We start from the raw sequence: 19,255 nt of genomic DNA on the forward strand, positions 1-19,255 counted from the left end.
AAAAATTTCCGCTGCGGATTATCATTCCGGAAAAATCTGCAGCACTATCAATTATTTTGCGGAAGCTCGGCATTTTCGCCGCCATTGACTTGCATTGGAACACATGGAATCCGCATCACTGCATCTGTACATGCAGAATCCATGCGTTTCAATGTGCAGATGGTACCCGGGTTTGGAGAAGAGGAGACTCTCCTCCAGACCCGGGTTCCATAGTAACTGTAAAAAAATAAATAAAATAAAAAATAAATATTATACTTACCTTCTGATGGCCCCCGGTGTCTTTATCCGATGCGTCCTGGCTTGCCGGCAGCTCGCGATGGTCTGAAAAGGACCTGCCATGACGTCATTTAGTCATGTGATGGGTCACGCGACCGCTGACGTCGGCAGGCCATCAGAAGGTAAGTATTTATATAGTGTGACCAAGTTGTCAAGCACTTTCCAAGTGATGCTAAAATCGCTTAGAAAAGTGCTTGTTAACCCGCATGCGGAAATGCATGTGAAGAACGCTTCACTTCCGCATGTCCCTGGCAGGAAAAACGCATGTACAATCTGCATGTACAATCCGCATGTGTTTTTTCTGCCAGGGAGATGCAGAAACGCTCAGGAAAAATCCGGAGCATTTCTGCATCGTGGGCACATAGCCTTACATTAATTGTATGACTCAATATTGAGCACCCGTAGCCATCTATACACAGCAGGAGGCCACACGTATCCATCTATACACAGCAGGAGGCCACACGTAGCCATCTATACACAGCAGGAGGCCGCACGTAGCCATCTATACACAGCAGGAGGCCGCACGTAGCCATCTATACACAGTAGGAGGCCACACGTAGCCATCTATACACAGCAGGAGGCCGCACGTAGCCATCTATACACAACGGGAGGCTGCACTGCGCCATCTATACACAGCGGGAGCCCGCACGGCGCCCCCCCCAGAGACAGCAGGAGGCCGCACGGTGCCATCTATGCTCAGCAGGAGGCCGCACGCAGTCACGCACTCACACAAACATATACAGACATATACATACACGCATAAACACATTTGAAACACAAAAATACATATAAACAGACATCACACAATGATATCTGCCTGCACACACAGACACACACAGACACACTCACCATCCCCCGGCTCAGCTCCAGTCCTGCTCTTTTCCGGTGCAGCACTGAAGGCTGGGTGCGCACTGCGTGACGTCACAGCTAGGAGACACGGCCGCGCACAGGGCCGTGTCTCCTAGCAGTGACGCGGCTGGGCCATCACAGGGAAGTTAACTGCTGCAGTGCTGGCCCGGCCGTAGAAGCAGTGGCCGTGCGCCGCTGCTGGGGGAGCGTTACGGGGGCCCCCCCCAACACTGTCTGCCGGTATGTGCCGCGGCGCCGTACATATAATGAGGACAATCTGGCCATAGACACCCCGGAGCCCCAGGCCCCCTGGAGGTTTGGGTCCCTGGGCGGTAGCCCAGATCGTCCTCATTATAATCCGCCTATGCATGTAGCCGGTGTTGTGGGCTGGCCAGGACCAGATGTTTCACAGTTCATTGAAGGAGACCACAGTTCAAAAATAAACTCTTTACTAAACGTTAACTGGGCAAGAGTTATATACAAGGGATAGCGCGTACAAAGTCTTCTGGACATTTCCTTTGCAGGATGAAGCATTTTCCACACAGTATCCTTCCTCAGTAGTATACTCCAGGTTCTTGCTATCCCTCCGGCTTGATCTCCCCTCACCTAGGGTCAGCATTGTAAGCGGCAGTGCTTGCTCAGTACTCCAGACCCTATATGTCCTCCTAGCAGGAAATCATTACTTTTCCTTACACCATCCCCTCCCACTGTGGGCTAGTCCCAAACATTAACACCTTCTACTCCTACAGTCAAATACACATACTACACAATACATTACACAGGCAGACATCACAATACAATTCACATGACACAATATGTACAAAATGTACAAAATATGAAAGACACAATTCACATAACACTTTACATCACACTGATGCGATTAGTGTCCTTAGAGATAGGAATGTGACCACAGCGGTCCACCATCATTACACATTGCTCTTGCCATTGTCCAATAAATTGCCTGGCCTAAACATAAAGCTCACCTCTCTTTTATAGCTGTATGTAGTTTGACAGACAGGAAAGTAGGAAAAAAGAGACAAAGACCATCAGATGTTTGGATTAATTTTTGAGGGACAGATTTACAGATTTTTTTAAAATAATACCAAATATTTAGTTGCTCCTTATAGCAAAATTCCCACACAGTTTATGTATCCTTTATTCTGCTGGTGCAGTGGCTGTGTTCATATATTACATTTCGTATCCTGTACTGATCCTGAGTTTCATCTTGCATTATACTCCAGAGCTGCACTCACTATTCTGCTGGTGCAGTCACTGTGTACATACATTACATTACTGATCCTGAGTTACATCCTGTATTATATTCCAGAGCTGCACTCACTATTCTGCTGGTGCAGTCACTGTGTACATACATTACATTACTGATCCTGTACTGATCCTGAGTTACATCCTGTATTATACCCCAGAGCTGCACTCACTATTCTGCTGGTGGAGTCACGGTGTACATACATTACATTACTGATCCTGTACTGATCCTCAGTTACATCCTGTATTATACTCCAGAGCTGCACTCACTATTCTGCTGGTGCAGTCACTGTGTACATACATTACATTACTGATCCTGAGTTACATCCTGTATTATGCTCCAGAGCTGCACTCACTATTCTGCTGGTGCAGTAACTGTGTACATACATTACATTACTGATCCTGTACTGATCCTGAGTCTCATCCTGTAGATCTTTTATTATAAAATGAAATACATAACAATAATAATAACAGAAACATAACAAAAATATCAACCACAAAATAATCAATATAATGAAACTGGTCCAGCCGCTCACTCTCTGCTCACACACATATTATACATACAGTGGGGAGAAAAAGTATTTAGTCAGCCACCAATTGTGCAAGTTCTCCCACTTAAAAAGATGACAGAGGCCTGTAATTCACATCATTTTGTATCTCAACTATGAGATACAAAATGAGAAAACATATCCTGAAAATCACATTGTCTGATTTGGAAATACATTTTTTTTAAATTTTGGTGGCCCCTCCGGCTGAACAAAGCTGACTTCAAACTTAGGCATGGAATAAGGCTGTATCAAGGCATAGATGTCAATCGCTTTGAAGCCCATCCTCAGCAGGAGTTCCACAACTTTAGATCTTGGAGGACATGCATCACTGCCCCTCCACCGAAGACGGACCACATTTCTACGCACACTGCTGGGAGGGACCACACTGTATTTAATTATTTATTTATTTTGCTCACTTATATAGCGCCATTAATTCCACAGCGCTTTACAGACAATATGAGCACTGTCCCCATCGGGGCTCACAATCTAATTCCCTATCAGTATGTCTTTGGAATGTGGGAGGAAACTGGAGAACCAGGAGGAGACCCATGCAAACACGGGGAGAACATACAAACCCCTTGCAGATGTTGTCTTTGGTGGGATTTGAACCCAGGACCTCAGTGCTGCAGTTCTAACCACTCAGCCACCCCCGTTTTTGCTCTCGGAAGGCCCCAAGGCCATGCCTCTCTATGCAGAAGGATAGGTCTACCTCTCGACCCTCTACCATTAGTGATCTTTCCCCCTTCTTTAGAGTCTACAGGAGGCGCCATTGCAACATGCCGGCCCCAGAGCCCGGAGACGAGGAGGATGCCATATTTGCCCCGGAGGTGACACTGGCATAACTCTGGACAGGTGTTGCCACAATCGGGGGGCAACCGGACCAGTGCCTACATCAGCCCCAACAGCATCACCATTACCCACCTCCATCTCACCCTCCACCAAACCAGTAAACACCAGACAATGAATTGGCCTCATTCACATCCACCACCACATTCACTCCTGCTAGACCAGTAACAATGGTGGAAGACATTTTGACCTCAGCATCATCACGAACAAGGGGCTCAGTCACCTCCATAGAACTGGAGGCACCCTCACCCCTGGTCTTATATGTGACCTCCACATCATAAGTCGGTAATTTCCACTGTTTTACATTTGTAGAGATGCGCCTCTGATCCTTAGCTGTTGTGAGGCGCCGCTGGTCACACAAAATAACACTTTTGTGGGAGGACTGGAACTCTTAGCCCCGGTAGCCCCCTCACACTGCCACCGCTTCTCAACTAAATGATCAGCGGCAACAGTGTAATAGTGGGGAAGGGCGTAGCCTTCCCTTGGTACTGAGATAGCTAAAGGAAGTGTTCCTAAAGTCAGACCTCTCTGAACTGTTGGTAGACCAAGCTAGGGGTTAGCTTTAGTGGTCCAGTCAGTAGAGTAAAGGGGGGACTTAGTGCCCGGATCAAGCCTTGAGTGATATAGAGCTTGTTCCTGGCATAATTCATTGCGGGCTGCAGTACTTGTAAACAGCCACAAGATGCCACTGTTCTGGGTGCAGATGTCAGGTTGAGTCTGCTAGCAGGGTTACAGGCAGTGATGAGTTAATGCTGTGTGATGACAGCTCACCGAGGGTGGGCACTTTAGGAAGATTCCTGCTTAAGTGTCTAGAAAGCAGGAGGAGTCACTCAGTAAGAGACAGTACGGGGAATCGTGCGGGCAGCCTGACTATAGTGGCTGCTAGGGTAGACGGGAGCTCTACACCCTCAGACAGTGGGATCACTACTGTGCAAGTCTCCTCACGCAAGAGCAAGAGTCCTGTTAGCTGGTCGGAGGAACTCATCAGAGCTAGTGAGGACCCGAGGCACTTCTAGTCTGCAGGAAGCAGAAGAAGATAAATAGGACTCCAGGCTAGGACGTGGGGGAGGTATTTGATCCAGGTCACTGTTAATGTTACAGAAGAGTCTCGTGGACTAGAGATAGAGTCACAAGAGATGCTTCACTTAAAGAGGGAACTAGGGCTGAAGATGTTGTCAGTGCCTGTGAGAGAGATGATAGCCTGTCGGGCCTTATCCATTATATCTGCCTGTAAATACTGTATATATCCCTCTTCCTCAAGTAAAGTTCAAGTTCTGGTTAAGAACCTTGTGTCCTCTGAAGTTCTTGCTGCCCTGGTCCCAGAAGAGAAATGCCTGGAGACAGCCGCGATCGGATGGCTTGAAGTAAGTGAAGAGCAACACATACACAGCCACACTTCAGAGGGAGGACACGTATTGTCTGTAGGGTGCCATAGCGAGTGGGGACTACAGCTCGCCCACGACTACCTCGCTGGGGCACCTTACAACAGCATTCAGAGGCGCCGAGGCTACCGGAGCTGCCTCCGACATCGGGCTGCTCCCTCCTCCCACTGAGAAGCGCACCATGGTATCATGGCCTGACCGAACGCCCGCCGCCGGGCAAGTCTCACTGTCCAGCCTCTCGGCTGATGCACCTCCTGCTGCGTCCCCGCTACTACAAGCAGAGACAGAGCTCTGCGCCTCACTACCTCGCTTTGTAATCTCCCCGCACCTTTACACCCGATCCACAGCAGAACCTGGCCTGGGCTGGGCAGCGGGGCTTATACAGAGAGCTGACCCAGCAGCTGTCTCAGGGGGTACAGGGAAGAGGGCATACATGTATCTTACTACTTCCTGTAGCTTTGGCTTGTTCTTCTTTGCCTTTTTCTGGCCCCCAGGTGCCTCTTCTGGTAGATCGTCACCAAGATGGATGTTCTGGAGGCACACTGGGGACTCCAGGAGCTTTATCTCTGCCATTAGTGCCCCTCCCTGGCCGCTGCTGTCACTGTCCTCCCCAGAGCCCGCAGAACTGCGACTAGATGTCATTGTCGCCTGTCCTGCAAGGAGCTCACTGCACGTGGCCTGCGGGGTATACGCTGTGCGGTGCCATTTGCTACCCTAGGTATGTCCTCTTTCATGATATGACATGATGTGATTTTGTTTAAGTCCGTATACATTGTAGTTCCTCGTCCCACCTGGGACTGTTAGTTCCACGTATATGTGCTTGGAGTTTTGGTGCTGCACACACTTATAGTATATACACACTTTAGATGTTAATAACTTTATTATACGTGTGTGTTATCGCTACTATCTCCTTGCCCATTTACACCGGTTTGGATTTTCCTACTTACTTATAGACATTACCTTTTTCCCTCGTGGAATCTTATAGTGTGGAACAGTGTTCTAGTTACTTTGTATACACATTTCAGTATAAATTATTACATATATTTCATATATTTATGGGATTTTAATTAAATTATTTGATATGGTTGACATATTAAAATGGAGTATTGAAAATGCATTTTTTAATTAATTGTGTACTGCGCACGTATTTTTCTTGTATAATGTACCATTTTTTCTGATTAAAGGTATTTTACTTTATTCTCAAAACCTGTCCAATTGTTCTTTAATTCATCTAAGGACCGCATGTTCGGTTGTTCTCTTTTTGTTCACATGTTTTCTGCGGGTGACTTAGCAGGCTGCCAGGTGGGGCTTTTCGCAGGTCAGCGTCACTTTCATCATCCACCTGGCTCTCAGGCTGCAGCCTCTTCTGCCTTTGCTCTCTGTTATCATCTTTATCTCTGAATTGGTCTTCATTTATCAGTTTTTCCTTAAAAGGACCACTCTGCTCTCTGATGAATGCATTTCTTACCTCCAACTTATTTATATCCATTTCCAGTCTCTTTACCTCCACCTGGAGCTTTGTCTTCCTTGATTTGAAGGCACCTGCAACTTTGGCGCTTTTGCAGCGTAGTTCCTCCCGGAGACTCCTGACGATCTTACTTGTTTCTTCATACTCACAGAGGTGGCTCATGACCCGGGAGGCATAGGTGGACACAGACTCCCAGGATCTCTACAACCCCCAACCTTCCTCAGTGAGGTCGGCCTCACCTTCGTGAGCACTCAGCTCTCCTCCGGAAGGAGCACCATCATGCACGCTGTCAGGCTTATCCTCCATGCTGGAAGTCTTGTGGCTTCTCTGAGTCTCCACAGTCCCAGGGAGAGTAGGAGCCACATTGCTGCAACTCCTGGTGGAGCATCTCACCCCCGAGTCCTCTGATGTGCAGGCCTGTTGCCGGTTTCTCCTGCACCCTGCTGGCCTGGTTCGGGGAACAGAAGCCTGGGACTTGCCTCCATCACTCATCCCAGGAAACCCACTCCCTCCCTGGGTAGGAGAAAGAGCAGGTCCCCAGGTGGAGAGGTGTTGGTTCTCAGGAGCTCAGGAGCACACAGCAGGATCTGCAGCCACCACACCCACAATCACCACAGTGAGCAACAGCTCATCAGAGCTGCACTCACTACTCTGCTGGTGGAGTCATTGTGTACATACATGACATTACTTATCATGCACTGATCCTGAGTTACATCCTGTATTATAGTCCAGAGCAGCACTCACTTTTCTGCTGGTAGAGTCACTGTGTACATACATTACATTACTGATCCTGAGTTACACCCTGTATTATACTCCAGAGCTGCACTCATTATTCTGCTGGTGCAGTCACTGTGTACATACATTACGTTACTTATCCTGTACTAATTCTGAGTTACCTCCTTTTTTATACCCCAGAGCTGCACTCACTATTCTGCTGGTGGAGTCAATGTATATTAGTTATCTTGCACTGATCCAGAGTTTTATTTTGTGCTAAACTGCAGAGCTGCACTCTCAATTCTTCTGGTTGTCACTGAAAACAATGTGCAAACTTGTAGCCTGCCACACCACTAATATTTAAGTTGAGTTCCTAGAATATAAATAGGTATAATGCTTCAGGTAAAGACTATACTTAAAATATACAGTAAAAAGCATTGAACCGACAAGGACTGCTGTATGATTTCAGCTATGAAGGCTGCAGCAAAAGGTATGCAGCTGTTAAATATAATACAGGAAAAGTAGAAGATGTGTAATACAATATATACACTGCTCAAAAAAATAAAGGGAACACTCAAATAACACATCCTAGATCTGAATGAATGAAATATACTCATTGAATACTTTGTTCTGTACAAGGTTGAATGTGCTGACAACAAAATCACACAAAAATCATCAATGGAAATCAAATTTATTAACCAATGGAGGCCTGGATTTGGAGTCACCCCCAAAATTAAAGTGAAAAAAACACACTGCAGGCTGATCCAACTTTGATGTTATGGCCTTAAAACAAGTGAAAATGAGGCTCTGCATTGTGTGTGGCCTCCACGTGCCTGTATGACCTCCCTACAACACCTGGGCATGCTCCTGATGAGGTTGCGGATGGTCTCCTGTGGGATCTCCTCCCAGACCTGGACTAAAGCATCCGCCAACTCCTGGTTACAGTCTGTGGTGCAACGTGACGTTGGTGGATGGAGCGAGACATGATGTCCCAGATGTGCTCAATCGGATTCAGGTCTGGGGAACGGGCGGGCCAGTCCATAGCTTCAATGCCTTCATCTTGCAGGAACTGCTGACACACTCCAGCCACATGAGGTCTGGCATTGTCCTGCATTAGAAGGAACCCAGGGCCATCCACACCAGCATATGGTCTCACAAGGGGTCTGAGGATCTCACCTCGGTACCTAATGGCAGTCAGGCTACCTCTGGTGAGCACATGGAGGGCTGTGTGGCCATCCAAAGAAATGCCACCCCACACCATTACTGACCCATTGCCAAACCGGTCATGCTGAAGAATGTTGAAGGCAGCAGATCGCTCTCCACGGCGTCTCCAGACTCTGTCACGTCTGTCACATGTGCTCAGTGTGAACCTGCTTTCATTTGTGAAGAGCACCGGGTGCCAGTGGCGACTTTGCCAATCCTGATGTTCTGTGGCAAATGCCCAGCGTCCTGCACAGTGTTGGGCTGTGAGCACAACCTCCATCTGTGGACGTCGGGCCCTCATACCACCCTCATGGAGTCTAACTGTTTGTGCAGACACATGCACATTTGAGGCCTGCTGGAGGTCATTTTGCAGGGCTCTGGCAGTGCTCCTCCTGTTCCTCCTTGCACAAAGGCGGAGGTAGCGGTCCTTCTGCTGGGTTGTTGCCCTCCTATGGCCCCCTCCATGTCTCCGGTGTACTGGCCTGTCTCCTGGTAGCGCCTCCAGCCTCTGGACACTACGCTGACAGACACAGCAAACCTTCTTGCCACAGCCCGCATTGATGTGCCATCCTGGATGAGCTGCACTACCTGAGCAACTTCTGTGGGTTGTAGAGTCCGTCTCATGCTACCACGAGTGTGAAAGCACAACCAACATTCAAAAGTGACTAAAACATCAGCCAGAAAGCATTGGTACTGAGATGTGGTCTGTGGTCTCCACCTGCAGAACCTCTCCTTTATTGAGTAGGTCTTGATAATTGCCAATAATTTCCATCTATTGTCTATTCCATTTGCACAACAGCATGTGAAATTGATTGTCAATCAGTGTTGTTTCTTAAGTGAACAGTTTGATTTCACAGCAGTTTGATTTACTTGGAGTTATATTCTGTTGTTTTAGTGTTCCCTTTATTTTTTTGAGCAGTGTCTGTAGATTTTCTGCTCCAGCCACTTCATAAATCTGCATCCATTTTACTAACGGTTTTCATCACGTCAGATTCAGCTCTGCTACATCTGTTCTCTTGTTTTTTTTACTATTTATTTTTTTTCATACTTTGGCTGGTTTCTTAGGGTAGGTGTGCGTTTTATGCGGTGTTTAAATCTCCTGACTAAACTATGCGCTGGCTGCGGCGCGGGACACAAATTCTAAATGTTTATTAAATGGTTTGTATATGTAGCTGCTGGATTTCTCCAGTCAAACCATTAAGAGCTGAGGATTGCCAGTAAGGCAGAAAACCACATAGCTTTATTTTAGTGATGAATGTTGATACGGATCGTTCCACGAAAAACCTCTGGCCCAGATAACAGGCGGCACGAAGATTGTTTTCATCGCTTTTTTTTTTAGGCCGCGATTCGCTGTTGTAATGGCGGAACGATTTGTCATGCGTCCAGGAGGGGGATTAACGAAGGTATTCCTGTTCTTCGGCCAGGGACGCTTTCGTCTTGAAGGTTGCACGGTCTTGTCACTTCCAAGACAATGGTCCTGCTAAATCTCAAAGTGTTAGACTTCGCTTTTGGATACCGGCTGTTGACAATGTCTTTTATTTCAGGATTTTGTCGCCTACACATTTGCGCCTGTCAAGTCGGATAATGTAAAGTAAATAATCATCAATTTCCTCATTATTTTATATGGATTACAAAAAAAAAAAGAGGGAGATTGCTGACAGAAACCAATCACAGAACAGCTTTCACTTTGCATTCTGCTTTTGAAAAATGAAAGCTGCGTCGTGATTGGTTGCTATGGGCGACAAAGACAGTTTTTCTTTCAGTTTCAGAAATCTGTCCCATAGTCACGTATAATTTGCAATAAAAGATTTTTTTGTGACATAACTTAAAGGGGTATTCCTATTCCAATATGTAGTAGGTGTAATAATATTAATATTAGCAAATACCTCCAATTAGAGATGTAGTATAGTTCTTCTGATTCGCTATGTCGCTTACCCCATGTGCAGGGCATTGCAGTAGCTTAAGTATCCATGGTTACGACCACTAACAGCTAATTGTCACTATATGAGTGGTTGTTGTCACCATGGTTACATACGTTACTGCAATGCCCTGGTCAGAACTCTCCATTCTTTGTAGGTGGGAAAACTTGCAAAATCGGCAGTGTATCAAATACTTATTTCCCCATCGTATATCGATGGTGCCCTTCTGCTGTACATGTGCGGAGGGTGTTGTCGAGGGGGTTAAAGATGTCAGCAACAACTAATCACCAATCCATACAACAAGTAATAGGCTTGCTGGGGGGTCTGATTACTGGGACTCCCATTGATCCCTAGAATGGAGTTCAGGGGTCTCCAATTTCAATTGAATAAAAGCTGAGCAAGTACATTGCTTAAATATTTCTGGAAGTCCTATAATTGATTAATTTAGTGGTCTCAATCATGCGTAACCTTTGCAACTAGAAACCTGTTTTTGGTATCGCTGGGGACCCTTCAGAGTTAATGGGCACCAATGAAAGAGACAAAATGCAACACATCATTCTCTAAATTGGACGAGTTTTAGAGGTTGGACCCTTCATTGGTCATAAAGTCAAAGGGGCAACTGTGGGCTTGTGCCATAAGTGCTGAGTGAGCAATATTGTCTTGGCCGTCCCGCATATCCTGCTGTCCTGGTCCTCTCTGAGCCAAGTGCTGCTCGCTGTACCATCACCTTTGGTCCGTGCTGCTCACTCAGACTTCTGGCTTAGAGAATCCATCTCACGATGTAAAATCATAACAGGTAATATTGGTATAAAAGGTGTAATTACAGGACTCAGTAATTAAACCTGTAGGTAAACTGAATACGCTTTTTACCTACAGGTGCATCTCACAAAATTAGAATATCATCAAAACGTTAATTTATTTCAGTTCTTCAATACAAAAAGTGAAACTCATATATTATATAGAGTGTATAATATATAATCATCAACATTAACAGAAATAAACACTTGGAATAGATCACTCTGTGTGTAGTGACTCTATATAATAGATCACTCTGTTTGTAATGACTCTATATAATAGATCACTCTGTGTGTAATGACTCTATATAATAGATCCCTCTGTGTGTAATGACTCTATATAATAGATCCCTCTGTGTGTAATGGCTCTATATAATAGATCCCTCTGTGTGTAATGACTCTATATAATAGATCACTCTGTGTGTAATGACTCTATATAATAGATCCCTCTGTGTGTAATGACTCTATATAATAGATCCCTCTGTGTGTAATGGCTCTATATAATAGATCACTCTGTGTGTAATGACTCTATATAATAGATCACTCTGTGTGTAATGACTCTATATAATAGATCACTCTGTGTGTAATGACTCTATATAATAGATCCCTCTGTGTGTAATGACTCTATATAATAGATCCCTCTGTGTGTAATGGCTCTATATAATAGATCCCTCTGTGTGTAATGACTCTATATAATAGATCACTCTGTGTGTAATGACTCTATATAATAGATCCCTCTGTGTGTAATGACTCTATATAATAGATCCCTCTGTGTGTAATGGCTCTATATAATAGATCACTCTGTGTGTAATGACTCTATATAATAGATCACTCTGTGTGTAATGACTCTATATAATAGATCCCTCTGTGTGTAATGACTCTATATAATAGATCCCTCTGTGTGTAATGACTCTATATAATATAGGAGTTTCACTTTTTGTATTGAAGAACTGAAATAAATTAACTTTTTGATGATATTCTAATTTTGTGAGATGCACCTGTATTTCCTATATATGTCCTTAATAAAGTGACAGTGGCATGCTAATTCATTGTGTTACATGTAAATATTACCCAGGATAGAAAATGTAAAATTTATGGTCTTATTATCATAGTTTAGAGTAAAATGCAAATTCACATACTTCTGTCACTGGCATAAGGAGTTTGTCTATTCCCCCCCCCAAAAAAAAAACAATGCAAAATCTGTGTATGAAATGCATACAGTTCAGAAAACAATTAGGCTCTGTATAATTAGTTTTCTACCAGCCTGGGACTAAACAATTAGTTACTTTGGCACAGTATCTGGCACCATTACCCAGCTCCAAGTATTTCACTGTACAAATACCAAGGTCATTGTTCAGGAGAAAAACGACTAAATCCTCATTGCACAATGTAAAAGATGACAATACTCCTCTACTATTACAGTATTAAACTGCTCAAAAAGATATTTATGCCTATTCTGTACTACAAGCTTGGCAATGGTATGAATTAAAAAATTCTGTGCTCATGGATGTCTTGTACAGGCTGTTGCCCCATCAATCTTTGCTCAGGGTCTGTGCAGTTCTGATAAAAGTGGGACAATTTCCAGGATAAAAAAATCGTGTAAGGTCTAATGCCATACCTATTTTGTCAATGGTTGGGGCCAAGGCCGGTGAACTCGAGGCTTACTGTGCCTGGGGGCCGACTCAGCCCAGATTTCCATTGGAGACATCAGATGTGTGTACTAGATACGAGAGGATTCGCCAAATTTTCCCCAAAATTAGATTTCCAGCGAATACATCTGTGGGAATATCTTTACTGGTAAGCTTGTAATTATTCGGAAACTACAAATGAGGGAGAGGATAGAGCAAAAAAAACCCGCTGACCATGAGAGCTTACACTCTATATGAAAGAGAGAGGACCCTGCTGATTATAAGAGCTTACACTCTACAGAAGAGAAAGGACCCCACTGACCATAAGAGCTTATACTCTATATGAAAGAGAGAGGACCCTGCTGATTATAAGAGCTTACACTCTACAGAAGAGAAAGGACCCCACTGACCATAAGAGCTTACACTCTATATGAAAGAGAGAGGACCCTGCTGACTATAAGAGCTTACACTCTACAGAAGAGAGAGAAAGGACCTCTTTGATCATAAGACCTTACACTCTACAGGAGAGAGCGGACCCCGCTGACCATAAGAGCTTACACATTACAGAAAAGAGAGAAAGGACCCCACTGACCATAAGAGCTTACACTCTACGGGAGAGAGAGGACTCAGCTGACCATAAGAGCTTACACCCTACAGGAGAGAGAGGACCCCACTGACCATAAGAGCTCACACTCTACGAGAGAGAGAGGTCAATCAGCTGACCATAAGAGCTTACACTCTATGGGTGAGAGAGCAAACCCTGCTGACCATAAGAGCTTACACACTACAGAAGTGAGAGAGAGAGGACCCCGCTGACCATAAGAGCTTACACTCTACAGGAAACAGAGAGGACCCCGCTGACCATAAGAGCTTACACTCTACAGTAGAGAAATAAGATTCCACTGACCTAAGAACTTACACTCTACAAGAGATAGAGAGAGAGGACCCCACTGACCGTAAGAGCTTACAATCTACAGAAGAGAGAGAGGACCCCGCTGACCATAAGAGCTAACACTCTACAGAAGAGAGAGAGAGAAAGGACCCTGCTGTCCATAACAGCTTACACTCTACAGGAGAGAGAGAGGACCCCACTGACCAAAAGAGCTTACACTCTACAGGAGAGAAAGAGGACCCCACTGACCTCAGAGCTTACACGCTACAGGAGAGAGAGAAGACCCAGCTGACCAAAAGAGCTTACACTCTACAGGAGAAAAAGAGGACTCTACTGACATAAGAGCTTACACTCTACAAGAGATAAAGAGAGAGAGAGGACGATGCTAATCATAAGAGCTTACACTCTACAGAAGAGAGAAAGGATCCCACTGACCATGAGAGCTTACACTCTACAGAAAAGAGAGAGGACCCCGTTAACCATAAGAGCTTACACTCAACAGGAGACAGAGAGAACTCCGTTGACCATAAGAGCTAACACTCTACAGAAGAAAGGACCATGCTGAACATAAGAGCTAACACTCTACAGAAGAAAGTTTACACTCTACAGGAAAGAAAAAGGACTCCAATGACCTAAGAGCTTACACTTTACAAGAGATAGAGAGCACGGACCCTGCTGACCATAAGAGCTTACACTCTACAGAAGAGAGAGAGGACCCCGCTGACCATAAGAGCTTACACTCTACAAGAGATAAAGAAACTTACCCAGTGACTCTGGAGAACTGCTGAGCCATGATGGCCCAGGCACTGACCAGGATTGCACAAGGTATGATAATCCGTATGATGTCATAGCTGCAGGGCATTATGGGGTAGCCCACATGGCAACGCAAAATGACTTTAGCCCACTCTCTAATGTTTCATCAGTGTGGGAAATGGTGATGGGCAAGGATTTTACGCAAACCGCAAATTGAATCTCAAAATATTTTAATTCACGTGAAACAGCAAATATCAAGAAATTTGACTTGATTTTTATCCTCCGCAGATTGATCCGCTCATCTCTAGTGTGCACTGCTTGTATGTAGCAGGTTCAGGAGCTGAGCCCGCTCCATGCAGTGCAGGTGCCGGCTGTGTTATACAGCCACTACCCAAAATTAACTAGGTCAGTTTTGTAGCAGTTTAACCCCTTAGAAGCCAAAGTCAATTATGACAAAAGTATTCAAGAGGTTGAAAAATGGGTACGGTGTCCCTTGCGATGTCCAGCAGTCCCCCCAACAACATGATTTCCCACTGCTGAAGGCATTGGCATGGCAGTTAGGTGTTCCCATGTTTGCACATCTAAGTGGTACAATACACTGTATTACAACAATATAATACAGTATTGAAATATGTTATACAGGCAATTGCAGGTTCAAGTCCCCTAGGAGGACTAATACAACTGTTAAAAACAATGAAAAATATTTTAATATTTTAAAGAAAATGAAATTCAAATCATTGACAATTTATTTTTGTCCTTGAACGCATATGCAGCTAAAGTATTTGCTCAACATCGAAGGGCCCCTCACCCACATGGGTTCGGTCGTGACCCCTACAACTGGGATCATTACGCCCCTGCTCAGGCGGCACAGCATGAGTCGGTCATGCAAATCACTGTATAGGAATATTTCCAGAAATCATTGTATGTGAGCACATTTCATCATGCAATCGATAAATGAAATATGAAGCTCTATCATGTAAAGAAGAAGCCATATATCAACACAATCCAGAAACGCTGCCAACTGAGGTAACAAATTAAAACTGTTTTGAGGCCGGATGAATCAAAAGTTGGAATTGCTTATGGAAACCTTAGACGCTGTGTCCTGTAGACTCAAGAGGAGGAGGACCATCCAGCTTGTTATCAGAACATAGTTCCTGCATCTTTGATGGTATGGGATTGCATAAGTGCTCCTGGCATGGCTAGCTTACGGATGAAGGGCAGTATCAATGCTGAGCAACATGTAGAGGATTTAGAACAACGTGTTCCATCCAGACAATGTCTATTTCATGCACCACTCCAGCATTATTTTTTACTGCAGATCTAGAGTGGTGCCACTAATCTAAGTTCCCTGCACCTAATCTCATACTTACCAGCTGACGTCTTCTTCTTTTATCAGCGCTGCTCCGGTCGGTCTCCAGCAGTTTGTGAGCTGCCGGATCGCTCCAGTGTTTGCTGGGTGATCAGGAAGTAACAACTCAATGTAAGTCTATGAGAACCAGAACGGGACTGTCATGCTGGATCCATGACTGTTGGGAGCTATGGTGTCAGTTAAAATTACAGCTCGTACTTTAAAAAACAAGCTCTGATACAACTCCATCAACGGGGAAATAAAAAAGTTATAGCTCTTGGAAGTCAAAGAGGAGAAATCAAAAGCAAAGAGGCATTCATGGTTGGGGCACTACATGATAGGGCACTGCATGGTGTCATAAATGAGAAATGAATTGCATAATAGGGCACTGCATGGCATTAATGGAAAACAGTAGGGGACTATGAGGCAATATGTAATGCTGCATTGTATGGTATTATCTGTTTGATCACTGCATGACACTAATATGCAACTAAAGGGCACTAATTTAAAACTACTGTATATTGCACAGTGATACACTGCACGGCACTGATCATAAAGGCACTGTATATCTGGGTGCACAGTGTTGTGATGCTGGCTGTGTATTGTGAAGTTTTACCACCGTAGGGTGGATTCAGATGTCAGTGATTTTCTCCAAGGCCACGGCCCCACTATCAGTATTTGTTCAGTATTTTTTCTCAGGAGTGGGAGCCAAAACCAGGAGTGGGTGATAAATGCAGAATTGGTGACTTGTTTCTATTATACCTTTTCTCTGTTCCTCACCTGGTTCTGGCTCCCACTCCTGAGAAAAAATACTGACCGAATACTGATAATGGGGCCGTGGCCCTACGAGAATATCGGTATAAGTTTCTTCAGTGTTTTTTTTTTTATCAGAATTTCGTCAGTGAGTCAATATTGAACATCAGAGTTTGGTCCGAATTTTGCAAATTTTTCTCAAATAGGAAAATTTTTTTTCTCTATCTATCCCCACCTAGCAGTCCATGACAAATGGAGGGCACTCGGATGGCATCAGATTCTTTCACGGACCCATAGACTTGCATTGCTGATTTTGATATGACACTCAAATCAAAATCAGACATGTCTCGGCGATTTTGCGTTCCGTGAAAAATCATGGACATGTGAACCGCCCTCATAGTACTCCTACCCAAAAAACAGAAGTGCGAATGAGCCCTAAATGATGCACACCACTGGCAAATTAGGAATAAAAGACCAAACCTCGCCGTGAGGCTCAAGGAACAGAGACCCTAAAATTGCTCCTCTTTTAAGTCCTCTGTTCATCTTTGAGTACAGATCTTCTGGACCTCACAGTTATACCGCCATTGTGACTGTGTTGTATTTTAGTAAGAGCCTTCCTACCTGCCTGCTTCCTATCAGTCAGTATTTATTCTATGGCTGACATGTTTACTTGCCTTAACCGTTTGCTGAAGAAATCTGTCAAAGACGACGCTCAGCGGGAAGACGCTTGGGACTTTGCCAGGAGACCAGACGGTAACGCCGTCCAAGAAATAACATTGACACTTATTTTATTATCATTGCTAGGAGAATAGGCTCACTTGGCGCACGCTGCATCCAGTAGCATTAATGTGTTGAATATTTCCTATGATACTAATACTACCGCTATATACAGTATATACAATTGTTTTACTGATGACCCCTTATTGTTTGTAGATTCTGATAATCCAAAATGTGACAAAAAGAGCTCCATGTAGGATTAACGGGAATTTACTTGATGGGACAACATGGCTCAGTGAAATGTCATAGGAAAGTATCTAAAATTTTTAGTCTACGTGCACACGTTGAAACATGTTTTTCGAGGGTTTCCATGCGCCAAGACCCTCATAAATCACTATAATGGGTTAATCACTATAAAAGGGTTAATCCAAAAATATTAAAGAGGTTGTCTGACTTTAACATCAGTGGCCTATCCTTAGGATAAGTCATCAATGCCTGATTGGTGAGGGTGCCACACCCGGCAATCCTGTCGATCAGCCGGTCCCTGGTGTCCATGGCGGCACAGCTCCGTCAACTGCATAGTGGGCATGGCCGGGTACTACACATCCGCCCCCTATTCAACTCAATAAGGGGTGGATGTGCAGTAACCATCGCGGCCACTATTCCATCGACTGAGCTGTGCAGCCCTGCAACTGAGCAGTTCCGGCTGCTATAGACACCGGGAACAGCTGATCAGTGGGGATGCCGGATGTCATACCCAGTTCCTGTGCTGATCTTCTTGCTTTCTCTTCTGGTATATGAACGCTGCGGGCGGTCATTGGTTGCAGCATCACATGTGACAGGAAAAGGATCATTCAGACATGTAATTGCTGCAATACCTCACTGAAAAAGAAGCAAGTAGACCTTAAGGGAATCTGGAGACTGGCAGGGGACCCAGGAAGTGGTATGAGAGGAGGTACACAGGAGGCATTGTTAGTTTTGATGTAAGTACAAAGGGAGCCTTGTTAGCTTTTAAGGGTGCGCTAAAGGGGCATTATTAGTTTTTAAGAGCCCACTTTGGGCATTATTACTTTTTACGGAGGCTACACAGTTACTTTAAGAGGGTACACAGTGGGGGATTATTATTTGGTGCACGATATCCTTCAAATGAGCATATTGGACATTAATACTGTTTAGGGGCAAAACGGAGGCCTTATTACTTTCTAGACGGCACAGTGGGATATTATTACTTTCTATGGAGATCACTGGGTCATTGTTAGTGCCTAGGAGTCAGTAATATTATTTGGGGTAGAAAGGCGGCACTGTTACTGTATGGGGCACTTAGAGGATCACTATCTCTGTTGTGAAGAACTGAGAAGGTGACACTTTACGATGGGAAAGTTAGCACTTACTGTGTAACACACTATTATCTGTCTAGCACTATTTTCAGGGGTGCTCTCTGTTTGAAACATTTTTCAAAGGGGTGGGGTAATTAAACTAATGACGCCATTTTTGAAATTCACTGTGTCATGCAGAAGGTTCTGGTACAGAATTGACGATAGCGGCAGGATGGGGAGTTTGTGTATGGTGGGAATAGGTGGGGATAGTGCTGGGAATGTGACAGGTCAATTGTGTTTTTGTTTGGAAGAAGTCATCATGGAGGTTTGTACAAGGTGGAAATTGTGGGAGATGTAATATAACATATGTACACAATAACACCACCAGCAGAATAGTGAGTGCAGCTCTGGAGTATAATAAAGGATGTAACTCAGGATCAGTACAGGATCAGTAATGTAATGTATGTACACAATAACACCACCAGCAGAATAGTGAGTGCAGCTCTGGAGTATAATACAGGAGGTAACTCAGGATCAGTACAGGATGAGTAATGTAATGTATGTACACAGTGACTACATCAGCAGA

The sequence above is a fragment of the Phyllobates terribilis genome, unplaced genomic scaffold, assembly GCF_046119375.1.
Source record: "Phyllobates terribilis strain yellow unplaced genomic scaffold, ASM4611937v1 Scaffold_1__5_contigs__length_1240528914, whole genome shotgun sequence".
Taxonomy (NCBI): Eukaryota; Metazoa; Chordata; class Amphibia; order Anura; family Dendrobatidae; genus Phyllobates; species Phyllobates terribilis.